Source organism: Salmo salar, chromosome ssa10 (genome assembly GCF_905237065.1).
Source record: "Salmo salar chromosome ssa10, Ssal_v3.1, whole genome shotgun sequence".
In the NCBI taxonomy this organism is placed as follows: Eukaryota; Metazoa; Chordata; class Actinopteri; order Salmoniformes; family Salmonidae; genus Salmo; species Salmo salar.
Window position 1 is genome coordinate 113090750 of NC_059451.1, and position 13967 is coordinate 113104716.

General features: G+C 41.4%; 1 protein-coding gene across 3 annotated transcripts in view; it reads left to right on the plus strand.

Annotated features, from left to right (window-relative positions):
- Positions 1-9326: 9326 nt before the first annotated feature.
- Positions 9327-13967, plus strand: part of mgat4c (mgat4 family member C) — a 207065-nt gene continuing 202424 nt past the window's right edge. For all 3 annotated transcript variants that reach the window (XM_014125695.2, XM_045688449.1, XM_014125692.2), the window contains exon 1: positions 9327-9684. The gene's annotated coding sequence lies outside the window, so the exon portion shown is untranslated. The remainder of the gene's footprint in view (positions 9685-13967) is intronic.

Below are 13967 nucleotides of genomic sequence, written 5' to 3' on the forward strand. Positions count from 1 at the left end.
CATGTTGGGGAGATCTAAAATCGAAAATACTATGTAAATAATCCATTACCTTTGATTCTCTTCATCAGATGTCACTTCCAGGTATCACAGGTCCATAACGAATGTAGTTTTGTTCAAAAAAGCTCATCATTTATGTCCAAAAATCTCCGTCTCGTTAGCACATGATGTAAGCCAGCCGGACTTCTCGTCATGAACGAGGGGAAAAAATATATTTCCGTTCGTTCAAACATGTCAAACGTTGTATAGCATAAATCATTAGGGCCTTTTTAACCAGAACATGAATAATATTCAAGGTGGACGAATGCATACTCTTTTATAACGTATTGGAACGAGGGTACCCAACATGAACTCGCGCGCAAGGTGTCTAATGGGCCATCATCGTTCCATGGCTCTTGTTCGGTCAGATCTCCCTCCAGAAGACTCAAAACACTTTGTAAAGGCTGGTGACATCTAGTGGAAGCAATAGGAAGTGCCAAAATATTCCTAAACCCCTGTGTTTTTCAATGGGATAGGTTTAAAGTCAATACAACACATCAGGTATCCACTTCCTGTCAGAAAATGTCTCAGGGTTTTGCCTGCCAAATGAGTTCTGTTATACTCACAGACACCATTCAAACAGTTTTGGAAACTTTAGAGTGTTTTCTATCCATATATAATAAGTATATGCATATTCTAGTTACTGGGTAGGATTAGTAACCAGATTAAATCGGGTACATTTTTTTTATCCAGACGTGCAAATGCTGCCCCCTAGACCCAACAGGTTAAAGCGTACTGTTAGATAGCTAGCTGACATTAGCTGGCTGGCTCGCTAGCTAACGTATGTGTAGTAATATTATTCGTATCTCAAAGCCATTTACATTGCTAGTTAAAGTCTACTGTTAGCTAGCTGGCTAACATTGAACCTGGTTGGTTAGCTACCTGTAAATTCATGCAGGGTAGTAACATTATGAGTTGGGATTATGGTTCATTGTTCAGATAGCTAGCTAGCTAGCTACATGTCTAAACAAAAGACTCCACTATGCAAGTAACCATTTGAATAGAATGTTCATGATGTCACTGCGACAACTGTCGATAGACGTAGCTGGTAAATTCGCTATGGATATCTACTCCGATTTCAGAGCACTTGTCTGAGTGTGCCAGAGCGCAGAATAACTGACAAATTTACAAACACTCAACACCTGTTGAATATGGCCGGTGTCAGTAAACGTTGGCAAAAAAGTGTAATTCATTTGTTGCCAGCAGCACAGTTGCAGTCATCAACGCTCTGGATAACATAAAAACAGCCTAACCAGCTCTGCTAGGGCGAGTAAAATGGTCAGAGTGAGCAGTTCCCTCATTTTTGTCTGGAAGTCGCTAGCAAACTAGCTACCATTAGCCAATTAGCTTGGGTGCTTGACTGCTGTTGTTTGCTCAGAACGCTCGGATCAACCCTACTCCTCGGCCAGAGCATTCATTGTGCACTCTGAATGCTCCGTTAGCGAAACGCTCAGAATTTACAAATGGACAATCTGACAATGCTCTGAGTTTACGAACACCCAGAGTGCACTCTGAGCACACTCTGGCACTCTAGATAGAATTTTCGAACACACCCGTAGTATAAACCGGCCTTTAGTCTTGAAATCTTTGGTTGTTTAGTACACGGCCTCACATATGAATCCTTAAAGAGCTGGGTGGGGCTAAAGCTTAAGAGTGTGTGGACGATGCTGAATTGGTATAGACAAAGAAGAGCTCTCCCGTAGGTGTACCAAAACATTCAAAGGACATTTTCTCAAAAGTGAGGTTACAAGTTTATCAACTTTCAAAGCATAATTATATTCCCATTGTTCCTCAACTGTAGTGTATGTATACCATTTTCTAGCTCTGAGTCTCCACTTTCATCCAATGTAAAAAACACAATTTAAAATGTTGCTACATAAGACCGAATTGAGCCGGTTGGTCACATATACTGAACAAAAATATAAACGCAACATGCAACAATTTCAACGATTTTACTGAGTAACAGTTCATATAAGGAAATCAGTCAATTTAAATAAATTCATCAGGCCCTAATCCATGGATTTCATATGACTGGGCAGGGGCACCCACTGGGGAGCCAGGACCAGCCAATCAGAATGAGTTTTCCCCCACAAAAGGGCTTTATTACAGTCAGAAATACACCTCAGTTTCATCAGCTGTCTGGGTGGCTTGTCTCGGACGATCCCACAGATGAAGAAGCCGAATGTGGAGGTCATGGACTGGTGTGGTTACACGTGGTCTGCAGTTGTGAGGCCAGTTGGACGTACTGCCAAATTCTCTGGAATGACGTTAGAGGCGGCTTATGGTAGAGAAATTAACATTCAATTCTCTAGCAACAGTTCTGGTGGACATTCCTGCAGTCATCATGCCAATTGCACGTGGCATTGTGTTGTGTGACAAAACGGCACATTTTAGAGTGGCCTTTTATTGTCCCCAGCACAATCTTGATATGCCACACCTGTCAGGTGGATGGATTACCTTGGAAAATGAGAAATGATCACTAACAGAGATGTAATGAAATTTGTGCAAAACATTTTAGAGAAATAATATTTTTGGCCGTATGAAACATTTCTGGGATCTTTTATTTCAGCTCATGAAACATGGGACCAACACTTTACGTGTTGCGTTTATATTTTTGTTCAGTATACATAAGATTTACATACCAAATGTCAGTCGGTGTCCATCGGTTAAGTTCTAGTAGGCAGTTGTTGTTGCCAATGGCGGAATCATCTACAGGGCTTCACATTAACTTTTTTTGCCACTTGTAACTTATTTAGCCACTTGTCCTTCGGACTGATTTTTTACTTGTATACTGTCCAAAAGCTCAAGTCACTTGTCCAAAAATGCTAAAAATGGTCAGTAACACCATTTGGTGACAGATATTCATGCAAATATTCAACAATCTGCATAAAAACAATTGGTGCATTTTCCCACCAGAGATGTGTTTCCATCACATTGACTTGTTGCGGATAAAAGGCTGTGCGTGATGACGTAGTGCACATAAAAATACCTGTTGCGGTTCAATTCCCATGTACCAAAAAATAAACTATTGATGGTTATCTCACCCCAAAAAATTGCATTATATAGCAAATGTGGCCACTCTGGTACTGGCACTTGCGCTCTAGACAACAGCTTGCAGATGCAGTGCAAAAGCTCTATATATTACTCTATATATCACTATATATTTTACCTCTTGGGGATGTCATTCGAAAACATAATGTTAAATTTCACTGCTATGCGGACGACACACAGCTGTACATTTCAATGAAACATGGTGAAGCCCCAAAATTGCCCTCGCTAGAAGCCTGTGTTTCAGACATAAAGAAGTGGATGGCTGCAAACTTTCTACTTTTAAACTCGGACAAAACAGAGATGCTTGTTCTAGGTCCCAAGAAACAAAGAGATCTTCTGTTGAATCTGACAATTAATCTGGATGGTTGTACAGTCGTCTCAAATAAAACTGTGAAGGACCTCGGCGTTACTCTGGACCCTGATCTCTCTTTTGAAGAACATATCAAGACTGTTTCAAGGACAGCTTTTTTCCATCTACGTAACATTGCAAAAATCAGAAATTTTCTGTCCAAAAATGACGCAGAAAAATTAATCCATGCTTTTGTTACTTCTAGGCTGGACTACTGCAATGCTCTACTTTCCGGCTACCCGGATAAAGCACTAAATAAACTTCAGTTAGTGCTAAATACGGCTGATAGAATCCTGACTAGAACCCAAAAATTTGATCATATTACTCCAGTGCTAGCCTCCCTACACTGGCTTCCTGTTAAGGCAAGGGCTGATTTCAAGGTTTTACTGCTAACCTACAAAGCATTACATGGGCTTGCTCCTACCTATCTTTCTGATTTGGTCCTGCCGTACATACCTACACGTACGCTACGGTCACAAGACGCAGGCCTCCTAATTGTCCCGAGAATTTCTAAGCAAACGGCTGGAGGTAGGGCTTTCTCCTATAGAGCTCCATTTTTATGGAATGGTCTGCCTACCAATGTGAGAGACGCAGACTCAGTCTCAACCTTTAAGTCTTTACTGAAGACTTATCTCTTCAGTAGGTCCTATGATTAAGTATAGTCTGGCCCAGGAGTGTGAAGGTGAACGGAAAGGCTGGAGCAACGAACCGCCCTTGCTGTCTCTGCCTTGCCGGTTCCCCTCTTTCCACTGGGATTCTCTGCCTCTTACCCTTTTACAGGGGCTGAGTCACTGGCTTACTGGTGTTCTTCCATGCCGTCCATGGGAGGGGTGCGTCACTTGAGTGGGTTGAGTCACTGACGTGGTCTTCCTGTCTGGGTTGGCGCCCCCCTTGGGTTGTGCCATGGCGGAGATCGTTGTGGGCTATACTCGGCCTTGTCTTAGGACGGTAAGTTGGTGGTTGGAGACATCCCTCTAGTGGTGTGGGGGCTGTGCTTTGGCAAAGTGGGTGGGGTTATATCCTGCCTGTTTGGCCCTGTCCGGGGGTATCATCGGATAGGGCCACAGTGTCTTCTGATCCCTCCTGTCTCAGCCTCCAGTATTTATGCTGCAGTAGTTTATGTGTCGGGGGGCTAGGGTCAGTCTGTTACATCTGGAGTATTTCTCTTGTCTTATCCGGTGTCCTGTGTGAATTTAAATATGCTCTCTCTAATTCTCTCTTTCTCTCTTTCTGTCTTTCTCTCGGAGGACCTGAGCCCTAGGACCATGCCTCAGGACTACCTGGTATGATGACTCCTTGCTGTCCCCAGTCCACCTGGCCATGCTGCTGCTCCAGTTTCAACTGTTCTGCCTGCGGCTATGGAACCCTGACCTGTTCACCGGACGTGCTTGTAGCACCCTCGACAACTACTATGATTATTATTATTTGACCATGCTGGTCATTTATGAACATTTTAACATTTTAACATCTTGACCATGTTCTGTTATAATATCCACCCTGCACAGCCAGAAGAGGACTGGCCATCCCTCATAGCCTGGTTCCTCTCTAGGTTTCTTCCTAGGTTTTTGGCCTTTTCTAGGGAGTTTTTCCTAGGGAGTTTTTCCTAGCCACCGTGCTTCTTTCACATGCTTTGCTTGCTGTTTGGGGTTTTAGGCTGGGTTTCTGTACAGCACTTTGAGATATCAGCTGATGTACGAAGGGCTATATAAAAATAGATTTGATTTGATTGATTTGATTTGATTTGCAGGTATTGCCTACACGAGACTATTATGGACAAAAGAGCAAGATAATATTTAGTTGTCAAATGGCAGCCAAGCATCGATCATTAAGTCACCATAATAAGACCGTCAATATTTATTGGAAAGGAGCATCAAGCTCATCACCTTGCACTTTCACTACATGTGAAGTTTATCATAACTTATTTCATCTTTAGCCTAATAAACTGCATAGTTTCCCGAGTCGCAGTAGGAGGACCAAACAACATGTCATTGCATGACTCCAAGTTCACTTCAATATGATGGATATTATTTCAATATTTGCTCATAAAAGCGTTTCCACCGATATTTCTCACATAATTAATTTTACAGAAACAAAATGATCCCACCTTGTCTACCGTATTTTGTTTTGTCGACAGGCAACCAGGACATAGGATGTGAAAGTGGTCCATAAACTGGATGACACAGGGTTTGTGTGCTAAGTGGCCCCATTTCCCTATATAAGGGCCCTGGTCAAAACTAGTGCACTATATGCACTATAAAGAGAATTTGGGAGGCATAAGGTATTCCATGATGCCGGCTGTTGCGATGGCTTTAGTGGCTATTTTTGGTCAGGCCCCTGTGATTCATCAGGGGGTGTTTGGCGGTCTGATGTGGCAGGATGTGTCACACCACTAATTGTCTGACTGGCTCATGGTGATTTCTCACCGACCTCTGTGCTCTTGGACAGACCTGACCTGAGACTGAGAGCACTGTGGCTGACACAGGAACAAACTGAGCCCACGGGGGCAAATCTGTTTCATATTTGACTCATCTGAGGAGAATAGAGGTGCAGTTCATCCTCCCATGGCTCATACAATGTCCAAGAAATAGCATACTTTATAAGGTACAGTGTTTTGGGTATGATGAGGAAGCAGTGAAATGTTCTTAAATTCATTGTTGGGGTCTGGGGGGGGGGGGCTGAATAATGAAGTCAAAATCATCAACATGTATTGATCACATCTTTACTAATGCTGCAGGAATGTGCTTTAAAGCAGTATCCAAATCCATAGGTTGTAGTGATCACAATTTAGTATCCATATCTAGGAAAACCAAAGTTCCAAAAGCTGGGCCTCATATAGTGTATAAGAAGTCATACAAGAAGTGTTGTAGTAATTCTTATGTTGATGACGTAAAGAATATTTGCTGGTCTGTTGTGTGTAATAAGGAGCAACCAGATGCTGCACTTAACACATTTATGAAATTGCTTATTCCAGTTACTAATAAGCATGCACCAATTAAGAAAATAACTGTAAAAACTGTTAAATCCCCTTCGGATTAATGAGGAATTGAAAAAGGATGTGGTTGAGAGGGATGAGGCAAAAGGTATGGCAGCACAACTGACTGGCAAACGTATTGCAAATTGAGAAATCATGTGACTAAACTAAATAAAAAGAAGAAGAAACTACATTATGAAACAAACATAAATTCTATAAAGAATGACAGTAAAATGCTTTGGAGCACCTTAAATTACATTTTGGCCAAAAAGGCAAACTCGGCTCCATCATTCATTGAATCAGATGGCTCATTCATCACAAAACCCACTAATAACTACTTTAATTGTCATTGGCAAGATAGCAAACTTAGGCATTACATGCCAGAAACAGACACTGACACTACACATCCAATTATATCTGACCAAATTATGAAAGGCAAGCACTGTACTTTTGAATTCTATAAAGTGAGTGTGGAAGAGGTGAAAATTGATTGTTGTCTATCAACAATGACAAGCCACCAGGGTCTGACAACTTGGATGGAAAATTACTGAAGATAATAGCTGATGATTTTGCCACTGCTATTTTGCTATGTCTTAAATTTAAGCCCACTAGAAAGTGTGTGCCCTCAGGCCTGGAGGGTAGCTAAAGTCATTCCGCTACCTAAGAATAGTAAACCCCCCTTTTCTGGCTCAAATAGCCAACCAATCAGTCTGTACCAACCCTAAGTAAACTTTTGGGAAAAATGGTGTTTGACCAGATACAATGCTATTTTACAGTAAACAAATTGACAACAGACTTTCAGCACGCTTATAGGGAAGGGCATTCAACAAGCACAGCACTTACACAAATTACTGATGATTGGCAGAGAGAAATTGATGACAAAAATATTGTGAGCTGTTTGGTAGATTTTGGTGTGGCTTTTGACATTATCGATCATAGTGACGGCAGGTAGCCTAGTGGTTAGAGCATTAGACTAGTAACTGCATGGTTGCAAGATTTAATCCCCGAGCTGACAAGGTAAAAATCTGTCGTTCCGCCCCTGAACAAGGCAGTTAACCCACTGTTCCTAGGCCGTCATTGAAAATAAGAATTTGTTCTTAACTGACTTGCCTAGTTGAATAAAGGTTAAAAAATATATATATTTGATGTGTGCATAAATATGAGAAGAAAGCGCATGCAACCGGGTGTTGAATACACATGTGCCCAGGGAGACAGCAACCTTACCTTAGACCCAGGGCCAACTCTGGCTTGACCTCTTGTCTGCTGCTAGAAAAACATATGTGTTATGGCTTTAGACCCCCTGCTATATTGTGGATAAAGAGTTACCTGTCTAACAGAACACAGAGTGTGTGCTTTAATGGAAGCCTCTCCAACATAATCCAGGTTGGAATCAGGAATTCCCCAGGGCAGCTGTCTAGGCCCCTTACTTTTTTCAATCTTTACTAATGACATGCAACTGTCTTTGAGTAAAGCCAGTGTGTCTATGTATGCGGATGACTCAACACTATCCATGTCAGCTACTACAGCAACTGAAATGACTGCAACCCTTAACAAAGAGCTGCAGTTAGTTTCAGAGTGGGTGGCAAGGAATAAGTTAGACCTAAATATTTCTAAAACTAAAAGCATTGCATTTGGGACAAATCATTCACTAAACCCTAAACCTCTTGTAAATCTTGTAATGAATAATGTGGAAATTGAGCAAGTTGAGGTGACTAAATGGCTTGGAGTAACCCTGGATTGTAAACTGTCATGGTCAAAACATATTGATACAGTAGTAGCTAAGTTGAGAAGTCTATCCATAATAAAGTGCTGCTCTGCCTTCTTAACAACACTATCAACAAGGCAGGTCCTACAGGCCCTAGTTTTGTCACACCTGGACTATTGTTCAGTCGTGTGGTCAGGTGCCACAAAAAGGGACTTAGGAAAATGATATGCATGTCAATCTCTCCTGGCTCAAAGTTTTTGTAAAATGTTTTGACAAGCTGAATTTTTTATTTAAAAAAAGAATATATATTTATCCTTTATTTAACTAGGCAAGTCAGTTAAGAACACATTCTTACAGACAGCTCGTGAATGCCGAGCTGTCTGTTTAAGCTGCTAGCACATAGCTCGGACACCAACGCATACCCCACAAGACATGTCACGAGAGGTCTCTTCACAATCCCCAGGTCCAGAACAAACCTCTGGAGGCGCACAGTACTAAATAGAGCCATGACTAGATGGAACTCTATTCCACATCAGGTAACTGATGCAAGCAGTAGAGTCAGATTTAAAAAACTGGTAAAAATACACCTTATAGAACAGCAGGGACTGTGAAGCAACACAAACATAGGCACAGACAACATGCATACACACACACACTATACACACACGTACATTGTAATATTGTTGTATGGTGGTATTATACATTTTGTACTGTAGATATGTAGTGGTGTAATAATGTTATATGATGTACAGTTTTATATCTAATGTAAGAGCCTTAATGTGTTTGGACCCCAGGAAGAGTAGCTGCTGCTAATAGGGATCCCTGATAAATAGAAATAGAAATTCAAATACAAATGTCTGGAATTATATCATTAATGCATGTTTCCCCTTATAATTAAAGTCCCCAAGCCTTTCATCATGCAACAAGGTTTACAATGTTGGAATGCAAAATGACTCATTGTTGGCACACAATATTAAAAATGTTTTGAAATGAATAGGCCTACATTTATTAATTATTTAATACATAATTTATCAATTATGTATTAATTAAAATGTTTATTGAAAAAGATAATTAAAGCAAGCAAGCCTTGTAATATGTTCAATATAATAGTCGCTGTAAATGTATTCATAATGCTTTATAGTTTACACAGGTGGTTTATGGAAACTGTTAGCAATATAGGATGAGATAGACAGTTACCATATTCTCCAATCTGGGCGCGTTAAGCATCACTGGTCCACGCGCTGCCTTCAGTCTCCTCGCAGTCGAAGGGAGGAGAGCGAGATAATACGCAGCACCTCCATACATGTAGTGATGCAACTGTTGTATTAAGGTTTCATATATTGTATATTTCTAGAATTCCTTCTTCTGAGAGGGAACAGAACCCCTAGACACTCGGGACAGGTCGGTCGGCGCATCTTCGGCAGCAAAGAATTCACGAGCTGAAGACTGACTGTAGCAGAGTTGTAGGGCTACTGTAAAGCGAGCACTCGACGGTTTCATTAGATGCGTTTGCAGAGAAGTAAAGCATGACAACATCCTCCGCGGGGTAAAACGACGACATTATGTTTTGACGTGAGTAACCTATTTTACATATTTCGTATACAGTAATATCTGCAATGTTTTTAAGATTGGCAATGTTGTGGATGTGGAGCCCTACTGTAGATAAATAGCCCGAGCAAGAATGTAAGACCTTATTTCACTGGTCTACACATAAAGTATGTTAGCCTACACACAAATACTAGAAACTTGGCTTCTTACCCATGCTTTTAAGGTTATCCTGAGGTATAGCCCACATCTACTGCAAATACAGTTGCAGTAGGTTAGCCTATAATAACCTTCACTTCGGTGGATAAATACAGTTAGATTCCAAAAAGAAGCAACCTACTTCAACAATGTTAGGTTGACAGGAGTCAAGAATGTCAAACTTTGAGATAGGCTATTATTGTTGAATAAACTGCAGAGGGCACACATGTAACACAAAACAAAACACATCCATTGCTGTAGTCCTCATATCTAAATAGTAGTTCACACATTGCTGTAGTAGCTAGTAGTAGTTGCTGTAGTTTTCCTAATTCTGTAGAACAGCTTGTGTCCTGGGGTGGTGAGAGTGACAGCACCATGGCTCATCTAAGGGGCCTGTGGCCAAACAGCTACTCATTACTGTGCAGCAGCAGCGCTGGTTTCTGTTGGCTGGAGACGGCGTGTGGCTCATCATCAGGGGTCACTGTGAGGGGTGTTGCGTCGTGATGAAACTACATTTTTTACTAAGAGTAAGGTTAACTAAATGAATTCATCTGAATTCACATACCAAAAATCAATAACAGATCATTAAAACCTTTAATACAGCAGTATCACAAGTATTACATTACAAGTTATGTTTTCTGTTATAATTGTGTCCTAATGCTGTCTCTTAGCCTATGATTATTAATCTCCTACATAAACAGTTCGATTAGGTGTAGTGTCAGTCAATGATAAACACGAGATCGTTAAATGGAAGATTTTCTAAGGTCCTTGATACGTGCCCTTCACCTGGACTCCTGGATACTTAGTTGCTCCTTGACTAGAATGTTAAAGGCTCACACACATAGCACTGATTCTAGCGTTCGTCTGCCGATCATTCAGCGCGCTGTGTTTTAGGGACCACCCGCTGTCTGACTGCCGACATTTTCAGGTGATTCTACGTGTAAAATCGGTGAGCACTCCGTTCGCAAATTGCGTTCAGAGGTGCTTAGTACTCTCAGCCAGCAAACACTATTGGTGTGTCTGAGCCCTAATTCCTTACTAGACTGAAATGGTGTAATCAGTCAACTATTCGTGTTTCTTTCCATTCTCCAAAATGAACAGTGGTTCTCAAACTTTTTGGTTTACTGTACCCCCCCCCCCCCAAAAAAAAAAAAAAAAAAATCTAAAATATTGCAATTGCGATTTGACTTCCAATATAGATGTTGGAATCCTAGAAACAAAATGATTTATATTAAGAAGCAAAGTGGAAGGCAGCATTGTTTTTGTTTGGAACAGTCTGTTGACTGCATTTGACCTAACAGAACAGCATGCAAACGTACACTGAGATTACAAATCATTAAGAACACCTTCGTAATAGTGAGTTATACCCCCTTTTGCCCTCAGAACAGCCTCATTTCGTCGGGGGCATGGACTCTACAAGGTGTCTAAAGCGTTCCACAGGGATGCAGGTCCATGTTGACTCCAATGCTTCCCACAATTGTGTCAAGTTGGCTGGATGTCCTTTGGGTGGTGGACCATTCTTGATACACACGGCAAAATGTTTAGTGTGAAAAACACAGCAGCGTTGCAGTTCTTGACACATTTAAACCGGTGTGCCTGGCACCCTCTGAATGGCACACATACACAATCCATGTCTTAAATCCTTCTTTAACCTGTCATTTACACTAATTGAAGTGGATTTAACAAGTGACATCAATAAGGGATCATAGCTTTCACCTGGATTCACCTGGTCAGTCTATATCATGGAAGCCTATGTCATACACACTCAGTGTATAGTGAATCTAACAGCGTGGAGGAGGAACTGCGCTGCTTGAGTGACAGGGGGCGGGGCTTTGTGTGTATGGGAAGCAGCCACAAGAGGAAAGAGGGAGAGAGACACGACAAACAGAGTAAACTATAAAAACGGACGTTACACGCAGACAGAGTAAACTGTAAAAATGGACGTTACACGCAGACAGAGTAAACTGTAAAAACGGACATTACACGCAGACAGAGTAAACTGTAAAAATGGACGTTACACGCAGACAGAGTAAACTGTAAAAATGGATGTTACACGCAGACAGAGTAAACTGTAAAAATGGACGTTACACGCAGACAGAGTAAACTATAAAAACGGACATTACACGCAGACAGAGTAAACTGTAAAAATGGATGTTACACGCAGACAGAGTAAACTATAAAAACGGACATTACACGCAGACAGAGTAAACTATAAAAACGGACGTTACACGCAGACAGAGTAAACTGTAAAAATGGATGTTACACGCAGACAGAGTAAACTGTAAAAACGGACATTACACGCAGACAGAGTAAACTATAAAAACGGACGTTACACGCAGACAGAATAAACTGTATAAATGGACGTTACACGCAGACAGAGTAAACTGTAAAAACGGACGTTACACGCAGACAGAGTAAACTGTAAAAATGGATGTTACACGCAGACAGAGTAAACTGTAAAAATGGATGTTACACGCAGACAGAGTAAACTGTAAAAACGGACGTTACACGCAGACAGAGTAAACTGTAAAAATGGATGTTACACGCAGACAGAGTAAACTGTAAAAACTGACGTTACACGCAGAGTAAACTGTAAAAACGGACGTTACACGCAGACAGAATAAACTGTAAAAATGGATGTTACACGCAGACAGAGTAAACTGTAAAAACTGACGTTACACGCAGAGTAAACTGTAAAAACTGACGTTACACGCAGACAGAGTAAACTGTAAAAATGGATGTTACACGCAGACAGAGTAAACTGTAAAAACTGACGTTACACGCAGAGTAAACTGTAAAAATGGACGTTACACGCAGACAGAGTAAACTGTAAAAATGGACGTTACACGCAGACAGAGTAAACTGTAAAAATGGACGTTAAACGCAGACAGAGTAAACTATAAAAACGGACGTGGCGTTTCAAAATAATGCGAAATGAATATCTCTTGTGATATGTACATTGCCCGTGAATATTGCAATTTCGATGTGAATTCGATTAATTGTGCAGCCCTACTCACGATTGCATTTTGCACTTCCCAGGATACCACCTCATTTGCATTTTACAAACAGGTCTATGTTGAGTCTTCCTAAGTACCCCCTGCGGATAGGCCAAGTACCCCCCCAGGTTGAGAACCTCTGATTAACAGAATGTATACTCACATTACATGTATACTTCAAATCTAAAGGTTTCAGTTACTTCTCTTTTCAGTTTAGCAAATTTCATTACGGCATGTTAAATGTGTGTTTCTGAACCAAAAATCAAGACTGACATTTTGTTCTACATATTCTTAATTGTTGACTGTCAAAGGGTCGATAGACAGTGTGTGAGTCATCTGAGCGGCCATCTAGCTGAACTAGGCAGGCAGCATCTCCAGTATCTTTCGCATCTTTCTGTGAAAGGTTAGACAAATGCCACAAATAATTGTCAAGAGTAGTTTCCTTATAATGTCTTTCCGTTGGCTTGCCACTATGATTATCCGAGGAGGATAAGGTCAGAGGGGCCAATGAATATCTAGTCGGCCTTGCGGTGTGTGTGTGGAAGCCATCAAGCTTACTGTGACAGTAAGGATGTGAGACTGTGAGGTGTAGTCTTTGACAAATGAGGACTGTCTGTGACGGTGAAAGTGGATTTCTGGCTGCACCTCTTGTTTCTGTGCATCCAGTCACTGCTGCGGCTGTCCCAAATGGCACCCTATTCCCCATGAAGTGCACTACTTCTGGTCAAAAGCAGTGCACTATATAGGGGAAATTATGCCATTTGGGACACACAGCCTGTGTAAAGAGGCCTTAGAGCCAGCTGTTGACAGACTCTGTATGAATGAATGGACTGTGTCTGTGTGGACTCTGCCATGTTAAGCAGCATTACTACAGTAAGTCAAGCACCACTGCCAAGATTAGCAGTGGAAAGCAAGGGTGCGTCCCAAATGGCACCATAGTCTCTATTTAGTGCACTACTTTTGACCAGGACCCTCTTTATATAGGAGTTAGGGTGCCATTTGGGATCGCAGCCCAAGACTCTTAACACTCTAGGCATGGATCTAGCTCCCATCTCGGTGGAATCAGAGATGCAGCTCTGATGGCCGTCGAGTGCTTAACTGGTTCACTAAGCATCA